Source organism: Lucilia sericata, unplaced genomic scaffold (assembly GCF_015586225.1).
Source record: "Lucilia sericata isolate MDLA Ls3-8-SP2 unplaced genomic scaffold, ASM1558622v1 Contig000254F_arrow, whole genome shotgun sequence".
Lineage (NCBI taxonomy): Eukaryota > Metazoa > Arthropoda > Insecta > Diptera > Calliphoridae > Lucilia > Lucilia sericata.
The window spans coordinates 343,898-357,086 of record NW_023994280.1 but is presented as its reverse complement, the minus strand read 5'-3'; the positions used below and the strand labels follow the sequence as shown (position 1 = coordinate 357,086).

The 13,189-nt window shown below is 31.2% G+C and overlaps 1 protein-coding gene across 1 annotated transcript in view; it reads right to left on the bottom strand.

Annotated features, from left to right (window-relative positions):
* The window catches only part of LOC119602813 (RYamide receptor), a 32,890-nt gene extending 29,998 nt beyond the window's left edge, over nt 1-2,892 (bottom strand). The window contains exon 1 of the mRNA XM_037954546.1: nt 2,478-2,892. The gene's annotated coding sequence lies outside the window, so the exon portion shown is untranslated. The remainder of the gene's footprint in view (nt 1-2,477) is intronic.
* Nucleotides 2,893-13,189: the final 10,297 nt, after the last annotated feature.

Sequence of the window (13,189 nt, the reverse complement as noted above, 5' to 3'; positions counted from 1 at the left end):
GGAACTTATTCAAAGCCAGAGCCCTGACTGGAGTATAGGGTTCAATTAAAGTTTCAATATTTTATATGAAATGCAACTGTGACGTAGTACATGGTGATAACCTAGAAATGGGTCAATTAATACGTTTTTAACATTTGGGTCAGGTTTGTATATCCTTCACTTTCGTGAAAAGCTTATATATTTATAATTTCTTTAAAATAATTTTCCGACCCTATAAGGTATATACATATAATCAGAGTCCTTATAGATAGCGGAGTCGATTAAGCTATATCCGTCTGTCCATCTGTATGTTTGTTGAAATCAATTTTCTAAAGACAAACTCTGAAAATTTCATCAAAAATTGAGATTTTTGGTGCATGCTCAGACAAAAATAATTAACAACAAAAACACACAGCATCATGCTATAAATGTTGTTTTTTTTTCGTTCTTCAAAAGGTACTAAATTATTGAACCTACAAACATAAAAGGGGGACATTTTGGTACTTTTTCGTTCTTCAAAAGGTGCTTTTGTGAAATTAAAGCATGTGGAGCCCGGAGTAAGTGAGAGCCTATAAAAATGGGACTTTTTCTTTCTTTAAAAGGTACATTTAGAATTTTCTATAAGCATGGAGAGTCCGGATTAAGTGAGATGCTATAAAAGGGGATTTTTTGGTACTTTTCCTTCTTAAAAAGGTATCTTTTGAATTTTCTACAATAAAATTAAACATTTAGAGTTCTAAGTGAATCAAAATCTATAGGAAAGGATTTTAAGTACTTTTTCGTTCTTTAACTGGTACTTTTTGGTTTTTATGCAATATTGAATCTAGAAACATATAATCAGACATATATCCTGATGTAATAAAAATTTTTTCGTACTTCAATTGGTACTTTTTGAATCTTTTTTAATATGAAACCTTAAACTATATAATTAAAATCTATATAACGGGACTTGCTGGTACTTTTTCGTTTTACAACTGTTAGTTTTTTGACTTTTTGTAAACTCACTATGGTGAAGAGTATATAAGATTCGGTACAGTCAAATATAGAACGTTTACTTGTTTTTAATACATAAGATTTGGCAAAGTTAACGGTTGAAATCAGGGATGGAAAATATTTATGATTGAAATACCAAATTTTTGGAAAAAAATATAAAAAACAAGTAAGAAAATATAGTTGGGTGTGGCCGACCGTATGATACCCTACACCAGTTATGAATATTAAATGTGATTTATTTTATTTATCTTTAATATAACCTTGTTTCCGATACATTTAAACGCATTTATGAACGAGAAACTAATTTTCTGATAGAGGGTTTTTATGGGGGCTAGGGGCAAATATGGACCGATCCCGATAAAATTTGGGGAATTTCGTGTCAAGTGATCCAACTTTGAAAATGGATGTCTTCTGATTTGGATGTAATTCACCAAGGTTAGTACTAGGGGATAGTAGTCCAGACACTCATTTTCAGCTCTATCGGTCAAGAGCTGCCAGAGTCAAAGGGGTTTAAATTTGGACATTGCTCTTAAAGGCAATGGTCTAAGCTTTCTTTTAAGCAAAAAAGTGCCCATTTTGAAAAAAAATTAAAAAAAAAATGTTTGGAAAAAATGTAGAAATAGCTATCTGAACGCCTTTGGACAATTTTTGCTCGGACCAATAGGTGAAAAGTTACACTCATTTGAATAAAACCCTGTATGACCAAAATGTCCAACTTTGACCCCCTCATGATCGATAGAGCTGAAAATTTATGTCTGACCTACTATCCAATAGTACTAACCTTGGGTCACTTGACATGAAATTCCCCATTTATATAATGTTTATTTGTGCTGAAATTCATCAGTAATATGTTTATGAAATTCAACACTAATATGTTTATATGTGAAATTGACATTCAAGTCATTTTCTGAAGAGGACTTTATATGGGATCTAGGGTTAAATGAGGTTCGATCTTTATAAAATTTGGTCAAGGTCATCAAGGCTTGTATAAAACTTATTTGTGCCGCTTTCTATCGAGATACAGGTATATTTAATATAATTATGATAAAATTTAATTAAATTATCTCGAAAATTGCGACCTGTAGCGTGCGCACAATGTTTACATGGACACACAGACGGGCAGACAGACGGATGGACATACGGACGGACATAGCTTAATCGACTCAGAAAGTGATTCCGAGCCGATTGATATACTTTAAGGTGGGGTGTAGGACCAATATTTTTGGGTGTTACAAACATCAGCACAAACGCATAATACCCTCCCCACTATAGTGGTGTAGGTTACAATAATATTTAGAAGTTAGTCACCTTCAAATTCAATCCATATGTTGATAAAATTAAAATGAATTACTACAAGTTAATAAAACAAATTTCTATTCATGAGAAATTTAATATTTTTATAAACCCTCCCTGCAGCAAATATCATAAATTCCGATAGATGTAAGTTTTCATTACAAACACTTCATTCAAATTGTATAGACTCTTAAACAGCAAATAATACTCACATCATATAATTCCACAAAATAATTTGTTTATTAATCTCATTACACACAGAATTGAAAATTAAAAGAAAATATTTATTTTAATTTTTTGAACAAATGTTTACAAACATACAAAAGTATTAAAGTATTCCTCATGCATTCATTCACTTCCACTTGTAAGAATTTATCTATTAATAAACCATATTTTGTATAATAACGTTTACGTCTATAAACAATATATATATTTTTTTAATTTTTCGTTTGTTTTTGCAACTGCACTGTGGTATTTAATTAATTCATTAGTTATAATTTTATTGTTGTTTTAATGTTAATTATACTAATAAGTTGGTTTTTGTTATAATTATTTATTTTTCACAATTAATATTTAAGCAAGTAAAGTGTAAGTAATTGGTTGGTATTTTCTTTTTAGGTCTGGCCAAGTAAATTGTTAATAAACGACTGAAACGCTGAACCACAAAAAAATTTAACAAAAGACTGTTTCATCTTTTGTGCTTCTGTATCCGTAGCGGTATCGAAATTCAATTCAAATAACAATATTCTTTATCAGTTCGTAATTCAATAATGAAATTGTATTTTTCTTTTTTGTCTTTGTATTTTGTTTCCTTTTTTTCGTTTGGTTGATTTTCTTTGCGGTTTGCCAAAAACAGAGGAGAATATATCCACAAACAAATAAACTCCACACACCACCAATATTGTAGCGGAAAAAATCAACACATACATAAGTACGTACATTTAACAATTTGCATTTGGTAGGAAAATTTCGGGTTTTGGTATTGAAAACAAAAATTGTAAATAGTACATTTTTTCTGTAGATAATAAAACTAGTCAATGGGAAAAGCAGTCAGTGTTGTCGTTTTAGCTAAAATGGAGTTTTCACTACCTTTTTATCTATTTGTGCCATGTTAAAAGATCACTCCCTAAAGCTGATCAGCTGAAGAACCAAAACTGATCATGAAGTAAGTCACTAATACCGAGCATATGGAAGACCGAATCCCGAAGAGATACGATTACTGATCTAAATCCGATCATGATGATCATGAGAATTATAACGAAAGATCAAGAAATATTAGGAAATCTTTGAAGAATTGCTATCACTTGCAGCTAATTCGAAAAGAATAGTTTCGTGAGGGTAAAGAAGATGTTATTCCATAGTAAACAGATCTTGCTGAAACCATAAACATAATGAACCAAAAAGTGCGAATAACATAACGCAAAAAGGTTTGAGGATCTACAACTTATAGAATCGAATTCCCTCAGAGAAACTGATGAAGAGTTTTTCAAATATAATGAATTTAATTTAATTGAATGATCACAATATTTATGAATTAGTTCTTGTCTATATAACACTTGATTGATCACTACACTCTTAATGAAATAATGGATGATAACTAATAGCTGAGAGATCCATACCTCGATATTGTAGGCATTAAACTGTGAATGAATGATAAGATGCTTTCATGAAGTCATAAATACTAATACCAAGCAAATGAATTATCCAATCCCGAAGAGCCCCGATCGTTGGCACAGGTTAGGAAGATGTATAGTACATCAAATCCGAAGAAATACTCCTATGATGTTTGTGGTTCTACCCACCGTTTCATTATTCCAAGATTCCTTATGGGATTCTCTCAGCCATATTTTTAATTCAGTTTTGTTGCGTCGAATGGTTTTGGATTCGTCAGGTTAACTACCTCGAGCTCCGTTCGCTTTAAAGCTATTACATTCGCCCTTTCGTTGTCGACTACTCCCGAGTAATAATGTAAACCTTACCTCTGGGAGAATATTCAGTTAAAGCTTTCTTACAATCCAATACGATCTTAGATTTAATTCTATCATCTTATATCTCCCGAATTGCCTTCTGGCAGTTGATAAATATATTAAGGGCTGTGGGCGCAATATTTATTTTAATCCAATTTACACATAAATAAATCATAATCATTTTGGCATAAATGATTCCTTAGAGAATTGGAGAAACTTCCGATCTCGACCTAACCCTGAAAACTATTATTTTCCGCTGTTAATGAAGGACAGAGAACCTCCCAACATTTAGAATATCTGTATCTGGTGTTTTCGGTAAACATTAATGAAGCACGATCACTTACCACGGATTCGAAAAAAAAAAATCGCAAGGCTAAAGAAGATGCTATTTCATAGTGAGCAGATCTTACTGAAACCATAAACATAATGCGATAAAAAGTGCGAATAACAGATTAACATTAGAACCCACCCAAAGAAGAGAGAATTTGGTGGATTTACGGAAAATCAAATGCTTCAAACAACAAGGCCTGAGAGTTACGATCAATGGATAAAGATCATATCGTGGAATTATGTTAGAAAGTCGGAAAGAAAGTTCAGCCTTCAAACATAGAATTCAGAAATTATCATCAGCGAAGCTAATATAAGTTCTCTTGAAGAGAGTGTTGAAAATTTGCAAATTTAAATTATAACTTAACTTAAAGAGAAAGAGAGAGAAATTCAAAGTAATTCAGTAAAGATTTGTTTTCTAATTTCTCTTGAATCGAACGCTATTACAGTCCCTGAAGAATGCACAAAACCATGATCGTTAAGCGGAATGTTAAAAGCTTCTAAAAGTGGATTAGTTTTTGTATAGAAAAAGAAAGAAAGATCGAAAAGCAAACCCGTTTTCTTTTTGTAAAGTAGATTTGAGTTGGGAATTTCGGAAATTGAGTACAATATTTCGAAGAAAGAATGTACTATTCTATACCAAGTATGTACAAATTCTTTAAAAGAGATAGAGAGATGGAGAGAGTACAAAGATCATCCTTTCGATTATTGAATTTTCACAAATTTGAATAATAACTTCTATTAGAGAGAGAGAAAGAGAGAGAGCATTATCCTTGAATAAAACGATAAAATAATGATCCTTCTGTGAAATAAGACAAAGATGAATCATAAGTTCCATTCAATAAAGAACGAATTCTCTTCAAAAAGAATGGGCCAAACAGTAGTACCTCTGTAGAGTATGCATTAGAATTCGGCAGTGTTGAGTTATAAGTTATCAGAAACAGGGAGACAGAGAGAGAGGGAGCATTATTCCTATGCAAGTTAAAATGCATATTGCAATAAAGAGGCTTATATTCTCTAAAGAACAGAGTTAAATTTGAAGTTCTATTGAAGAGAAAACAGGGAGGATTTCATGAAGTATTTGAAGATCATTTAATTGTATAACAAAGAGAGAGAGAGAGGTGGTTCCATCCTTAGTCAATAGATATAGAAGCGGATCCATCTTAACTGTTTGTGGAGGAAAATTTGCTTTTGTGTAGTAATGTTCCTTTCTTTTTGTAGAGATATGGTAGAAGAAATTACCTATTTCCTCCAACGTAGACCTCCACTGGCAACACTGGTCGCCTGAAATGAAACTTAAACAAAAAAACTAAAATTGTTTAGTTCCGACAACAAGTGCGTTGAACGTTTCGCCGTCATATTAATTTTTATGGAGGTACATATACATTCATACATATGTATATTGTAGGTGAATGTCGAACACGTTTATAAAAACAGAAATATTTGTATCATGTTTTGGCATTTTGTTTGTTGGTTTATTTTTCTTTTGCCGATTCGTTTATTATTTGTTTTGGCATTAACACAATTGATTTAGGTAACAGAATAAGAACAAAAAATTCTTCTTTAGAATATCTGAAAAGTGATCGTATTACAAAAATTTATTTTATTGTACGCATTTATTGGTGCGTTTTTATTATCTTGTCTAACAATATAAAAATGTTCTAAGTTAAACAACCAAAACAAATGGGTGGGCAGGTTGTTAGTTTGTTTGTTTAAGTTTTTCCACGAATTACAAAATTGTCTAAAAGTTAGCAATAATATAATAATTTTTTTATTTTAAATTTTCTCTTGACTGACAGGTTTTTCCTATAAATGTCAAAGAAAATCGTATAAACAAATTTACAAACCCTATTTTATGGTTGATGATAATTGGTTTAAAGGTTTTTTTTCTTCTTGTTATTCATATTTTTATGGGAAGTTGTCGTAAATAGCATAAAGAAAGAATATTCAAATTTATTTTTATTTTTACTTGTGCGAATTATTAAGATTGATAACGGTTTGTGATTGTCTGCTGAATATTTATTGATAATGTTATACAATTTTTACTTATTATTTATGCAAATAATTTACTACTGTTTGTGTATGAATGATGAATGTTAATTTAGGAAAGGTGTAATAATTAATTTATACGATTTAAGTCAATAATTTTATGACTTAATTTAAATGTTGATCACCTGTTATATACAAAAAGAGGATCGCTACATATAGAAATTTTTATTAAACAGCTAATTATTAATGATCTTTATTGCTAAGTGCTGTTCTTTAAACTCTTAAAATGATTTATTGATCTTTTTAATTTGACTTGGGAAGCAGATTATTTATAGATTTAATCAAAGGCAAGCTTATCACACACGTTGGAGTTGACCATACGCAGCAAACGTTTTTTGATAAAGATACAATTGGTGATCATACCAGCTTGACATAAAGCAGGATATGAGAGATCACATTTTCAAACAATGTATATATTACGACACAATGTAAGAAAATCAATGAAAAAATTCACTGCTGAAATGTAAAATTTTCGTTCCATTAATGTAGGATATATAATGAAGCAATGTCATTAAACCAATGACAACATTCATTGCATATATAATAAAGTTTCTTCACATCAAGGAAACATTTATTTTTCATATTATTATGGAAAAAGATTCATTAATATAATGAATCCCATTCTTTATGATGATATTTTACATTGTAAAACCGTGACGAGAAACGAGAGATTAAGTTATGATCCTTCTGGACAGATTTATTTTATCAATTCTCTTGGAGACTAATTCTCTAACATAAAGTCAAAACAATGATATTTCTTCGTTGAATGATGAAGGGTGATTTTTAGGTGTTGACTATTGAACTCTTGTGAAATTGACCGATGAAATTAACTGGGGAATTGGGTTAACGGTGATAGCTGGGAAAATTAATCTAACTAACTAACTAACTAACTAACTACTAACTAACTACTAACTAACTAACTAACTAACTAACTAACTAACTAACTAACTAACTAACTACTAACTAACTAACTAACTACTAACTAACTAACTAACTAACTAACTAACTAACTAACTAACTAACTAACTAACTAACTAACTAACTAACTAACTAACTAACTAACTAACTAACTAACTAACTAACTAACTAACTACTACTAACTAACTAACTAACTAACTAACTAACTAACTAACTACTAACTAACTAACTACTAACTAACTAACTACTAACTAACTAACTACTAACTAACTAACTAACTACTAACTAACTACTAACTAACTAACTAACTAACTAACTAACTAACTACTAACTACTAACTAACTAACTAACTAACTAACTAACTAACTAACTAACTAACTAACTAACTAACTAACTAACTAACTAACTAACTACTAACTAACTAACTAACTAACTAACTAACTACTACTAACTAACTAACTAACTAACTAACTAACTAAATAACTACTAACTAACTAACTAACTAACTATACATCTAAAACAATTTCTAATCGTCAACATTCGGAAGTACTTCTCCAGCAAAACTATCGGCTAAACTACAATGAAATTAAGCTGAAATATCGATTACATGAATGAAAAGCGATTGGCTAAACGATTGAAGTCAGAAACTTTCGAAAGTTCTACACTTGTGAAATAATCAGCTAAACTATAACAACATAAAGACGATGCCTAAATTAAACTATATAGTCAAGAAGAATTCGGGTGCTGATGATCTTAACTATGAGACAAGAAGGCTTTAGATTTCGGCTAATTATACAGATGTAAAGCAATCTTAAGGTACGATAAAGTCCCGTGGACCGTGACATAGACTAACTTATAACTCACTCATAACTCAGTTAAGAATACTTAGGGCGTATGAAAATCGTAAAAAATCGAAAATTTAGTAAGAAACTAATATTTTTTTATAAAACATTAAGCCCAATTTCATTAGGTTCAATAAATTTTAAAGGTTAAAGACATTAACTGGTGTGCAAATTATTTAGAACCAAATCTGATCCAAAATTCACCCTCAACTGTCCAATTCTAGATTCGAATATAATTAAAATATTTTTGAATTTTCAAGTGAAATTCCGAGAGAATATTTGCATGAACACTAGATGTAATAAAAACTGTATAAGTTCATGACCCCCAACACCTGTAGACTCAAAAGTAAAAGAAAATTTGTTAAATCTTCAAAAATATTCCATGATGTCTGGAATATTTGAAACTTTAAGATTTTTAGTTTTTTTTTTTGCACATTTTCTTAAAATTCTTTAAGATTTTTCATTAGCTTTGCTCTTCCACATAAAATGTAAATAATCGCTACACACAATGTTTATTTATGAGTGGCGAGTGCCTCTTTTTCCCCAAAACAAAAAAAGAAAGGAAAAAACACAATTCAACAATGCAAATAAAAAATCGCAATTAATTTATTATCAAAATAACAGGTATGTAAATACCTTAAAAACAACATTATCTAGAAAATATTGAAGTTATCCAAAGTAAAGAATAAACCAAACGAGCTGGAAATAAAGTAAAATAAAAAATGAATAATAAATTAAAATACCTGCGTCTGTGTGTTTATGTGTGTGTGCGGGTGTATAAATATTTAATGCGAAAGAACACCCACTTTTTTACGATTTTCTCAAAGCCCGTTGATGTCGATGAAGGCTGTTTGTTTATACAATGATTATTGACAGTAAAAGTTAATTGTATATTGTTGGGCCCCATAATAAAGTGACGTGAATCAATTAATGGCACATAAATATAGAAAAATCATGTGAATGATAAGCATTAATCATTTTAAATGTTTGTTCTAATAAAAAACGAAATGAAAACCGGGAAACAATACTTAAAAACCTATAGGAGAGATATAACCGTTTAGAAATGCTTTACTTATGTAAATACACAAAAAAGTAATTGGCGAATAAATCATGTGCTTTTTCTTTTAGTTTAGGAATTTTGTTTGAGGCATCATAAATTATTGGGTTTAATATGTTTACTACAGAATTTGCTTTGATCTGAAAGTATGTAAACTATTGAGTGGGTCATTAAAAATGTAGTGGACGTGCACACCTGTACCACGCATGAAAAATTAAAATTTTAGAGTAGTATTAACTTGTACCAAAAATAGTACTTTTCCAGATTTTAAAGTGCAGAAGTAATTTTCCGCTAGACTATAGGTAAACAAGACTATAGACTAGACTATAGACTAGACTATAGACTAGACTATAGACTAGACTATAGACTAGACTATAGACTAGACAAGAGACTAGACTATAGACTAGACTATAGACTAGACTATAGACTAGACTATAGACTAGACTATAGACTAGACTATAGACTAGACTATAGACTAGACTATAGACTAGACTTTAGACTAGAATTTAGACTAGACTATAGACTATACTATAGACTAGACTATAGACTAGACTATAGACTAGACTATAGACTATACTATAGACTAGACTATAGACTAGACTATAGACTATACTAGACTAGACTATAGACTAGACTATAGACTATACTATAGACTAGACTATAGACTAGACTATAGACTAGACTATAGACTAGACTATAGACTAGACTATAGACTAGACTATAGACTAGACTATAGACTAGACTATAGACTAGACTATAGACTAGACTATAGACTAGACTATAGACTAGACTATAGACTAGACTATAGACTAGACTATAGACTAGACTATAGACTAACTATAGACTAGACTATAGACTAGACTATAGACTAGACTATAGACTAGACTATAGACTAGACTATATAGACTAACTATAGACTAGACTAAAGACTATACTATGACTAGACTATAGACTAGACTATAGACTAGATTATAGACTAGACTATAGACTAGACTATAGAGTAGACTATAGAGTAGACTATAGACTAGACTATAGACTAGACTATAGACTATAGTCTAGACTATAGACTAGACTATAGACTAGACTATAGACTAGACTATAGACTAGACCAAAGACTAGACTATAGACTAGACTATAGACTAGTCTATAGACTATAGTCTAGACTATAGACTAGACTATAGACTATAGTCTAGACTATAGACTAGACTATAGACTAGACTATAGACTATAGACTATAGTCTAGACTATAGACTAGACTATAGACTAGACTATAAACTAGACTATAGACTAGACTAAAGACTATACTATAGACTAGACTATAGACTAGACTATAGACTAGACTATAGACTAGATTATAGACTAGACTATAGACTAGACTATAGAGTAGACTATACAGTAGACTATAGACTAGACTATAGACTAGACTATAGAGTAGACTATACAGTAGACTATAGACTAGACTATAGACTAGACTATAGACTAGACTATAGACTAGACTATAGACTAGACTATAGACTAGACTATAGACTAGACTATAAACTAGACTATAGACTAGACTATAGACTAGACTATAGACTAGACTATAGACTAGACTATAGACTAGACTATAGACTAGACTATAGACTAGACTATAGACTAGACTATAGACTAGACTATAGACTAGACTATAGACTAGACTATAGACTAGACTATAGACTAGACTATAGACTAGACTATAGACTAGACTATAGACTAGACTATAGACTAGACTATAGACTAGACTATAGACTAGACTATAGACTAGACTATAGACTAGACTATAGACTAGAATATAGACTAGACTATAGACTAACTATAGACTAGATTATAGACTAGACTATAGACAGACTATAGACTAGACTATAGACTAGACTATAGACTAGAATATAGCTAGACCTATAGACTAGACTATAGACTAGACTATAGACTAGACTATAGACTAGACTTTAGACTAGAATTTAGACTAGACTATAGACTATACTATAGACTAGAATATAGACTAGACTATAGACTAGACTATAAACTAGACTATAGACTAGACTATAAACTAGACTATAGACTAGACTATAGACCAGACTGTTAGACTAGAGTATAGACTAGACAATAGACTAGACTATAGAATAGGACTATAGACTAGATATGTAATAGACTAGACTATAGACTAGTAGTTAGTCAGTCAGTTAGTTAGTTAGTTGTTGGTTGTTAGTTAGTTAGTTAGTTAGTTAGTTAGTTAGTTAGTTAGTAGTTAGTTAGTTAGTTAGTTAGTTAGCTAGTTAGTTAGTTAGTTAGTTAGTTAGTTAGTTAGTTAGTTAGTTGTTAGTTAGTTAGTTAGTTAGTTAGTTGTTAGTTAGTTAGTTAGTTAGTTAGTTAGTTAGTTAGTTAGTTAGTTAGTTAGTTAGTTAGTTAGTTAGTTAGTTAGTTTTAGTTAGTTAGTTCTTTTTTCGTTAGTTTCTGTTAGTTAGTTAGTTCGTTCGTTAGTTAGTTAGTTTGTTAGTTAGTTAGTTCGTTAGTTCTTCGTTCTTCGTTCTTTCGTTGTTTTAGTTCGAGTTAGTTCGTTCGTTCGTTCGTTCGTTCGTTCGTTCTTTATTTCGTTAGTTCGTTCGTTCGTTCGTTCGTTCGTTCGTTCGTTCGTTCGTTTTCGTTCGTTCGTTCGTTCGTTCGTTCGTTCGTTCGTTCGTTCGTTCGTTCGTTCTTTCGTTCGTTCGTTCGTTTCGTTCGTTCGTTCGTTCGTTCGTTCGTTCGTTTTCGTTCGTTCGTTCTTTCGTTTCGTTCTTCGTTCGTTCGTTCTTCGTTCGTTCGTTCGTTCGTTCGTTCGTTCTTCTTCGTTCTTCGTTCGTTTTCGTTCGTTCGTTCGTTCGTTCGTTCGTTCGTTCGTTCGTTCTTCGTTCGTTCGTTCGTTCGTTTCTTTCTTCGTTCGTTCTTCGTCGTTCGTTCGTTCGTTTCGTTCGTTCGTTCTTTCGTTCGTTCGTTCGTTTTCGTTCGTTCTTCGTTCGTTCTTTTCGTTCGTTCGTTCGTTCGTTCGTTCGTTGTTCGTTCGTTCGTTCGTTCGTTCTTTTCGTTTCGTTCGTTCGTTCGTTCGTTCGTTCGTTCGTTCGTTCGTTTCGTTTTTTCGTTCGTTTCGTTCGTTCGTTCGTCGTTCGTTCTTCGTTTTCGTTCGTTCGTTCGTTCTGTTCGTTCGTTCTTTCGTTTCGTTCGTTCGTTGTTCGTTCGTTCGTTCTTGTTCGTTTCGTCGTTCTTCGTTCGTTCGTTCTTTCGTTCGTTCGTTCTTCTTCTCCCGCGCCTTCCTCGCCCCCGTTGTTTCTCCTCGCCCCTCCCCCCTTTCCCCACATTTGGTAATAATTAACCCAAATAAAAATATTTAGTTTTATTATTAATTATTTATGCAGTAATAAACAAAAAAATGCATAAATATTTTTTTATATATAATAAAAATTTTGCCAAAAACATCTGTTAGAAATACTAAATAAATACCAAACAAGACAAATAAATTATCCGAAATGTTTACACAAATAACCGCATAACAATTGTTTGTTCCATCAATAAATAGCAAAAGGTATTAATAGTGTTAAATGTCAAAATTTGTTTATAAACAAAGGCATATTTTAAGGCTGATCAAAGCAACTAATTTTAAAAATGTTTCAAAAATGAATTTAATATTGCCCAAATAAATAGTTGTTCTTACAAACAATAGCTTAATTAATTTTATATAAATAATAATAACAAAAAGTTCTCATCGTATAAATTTT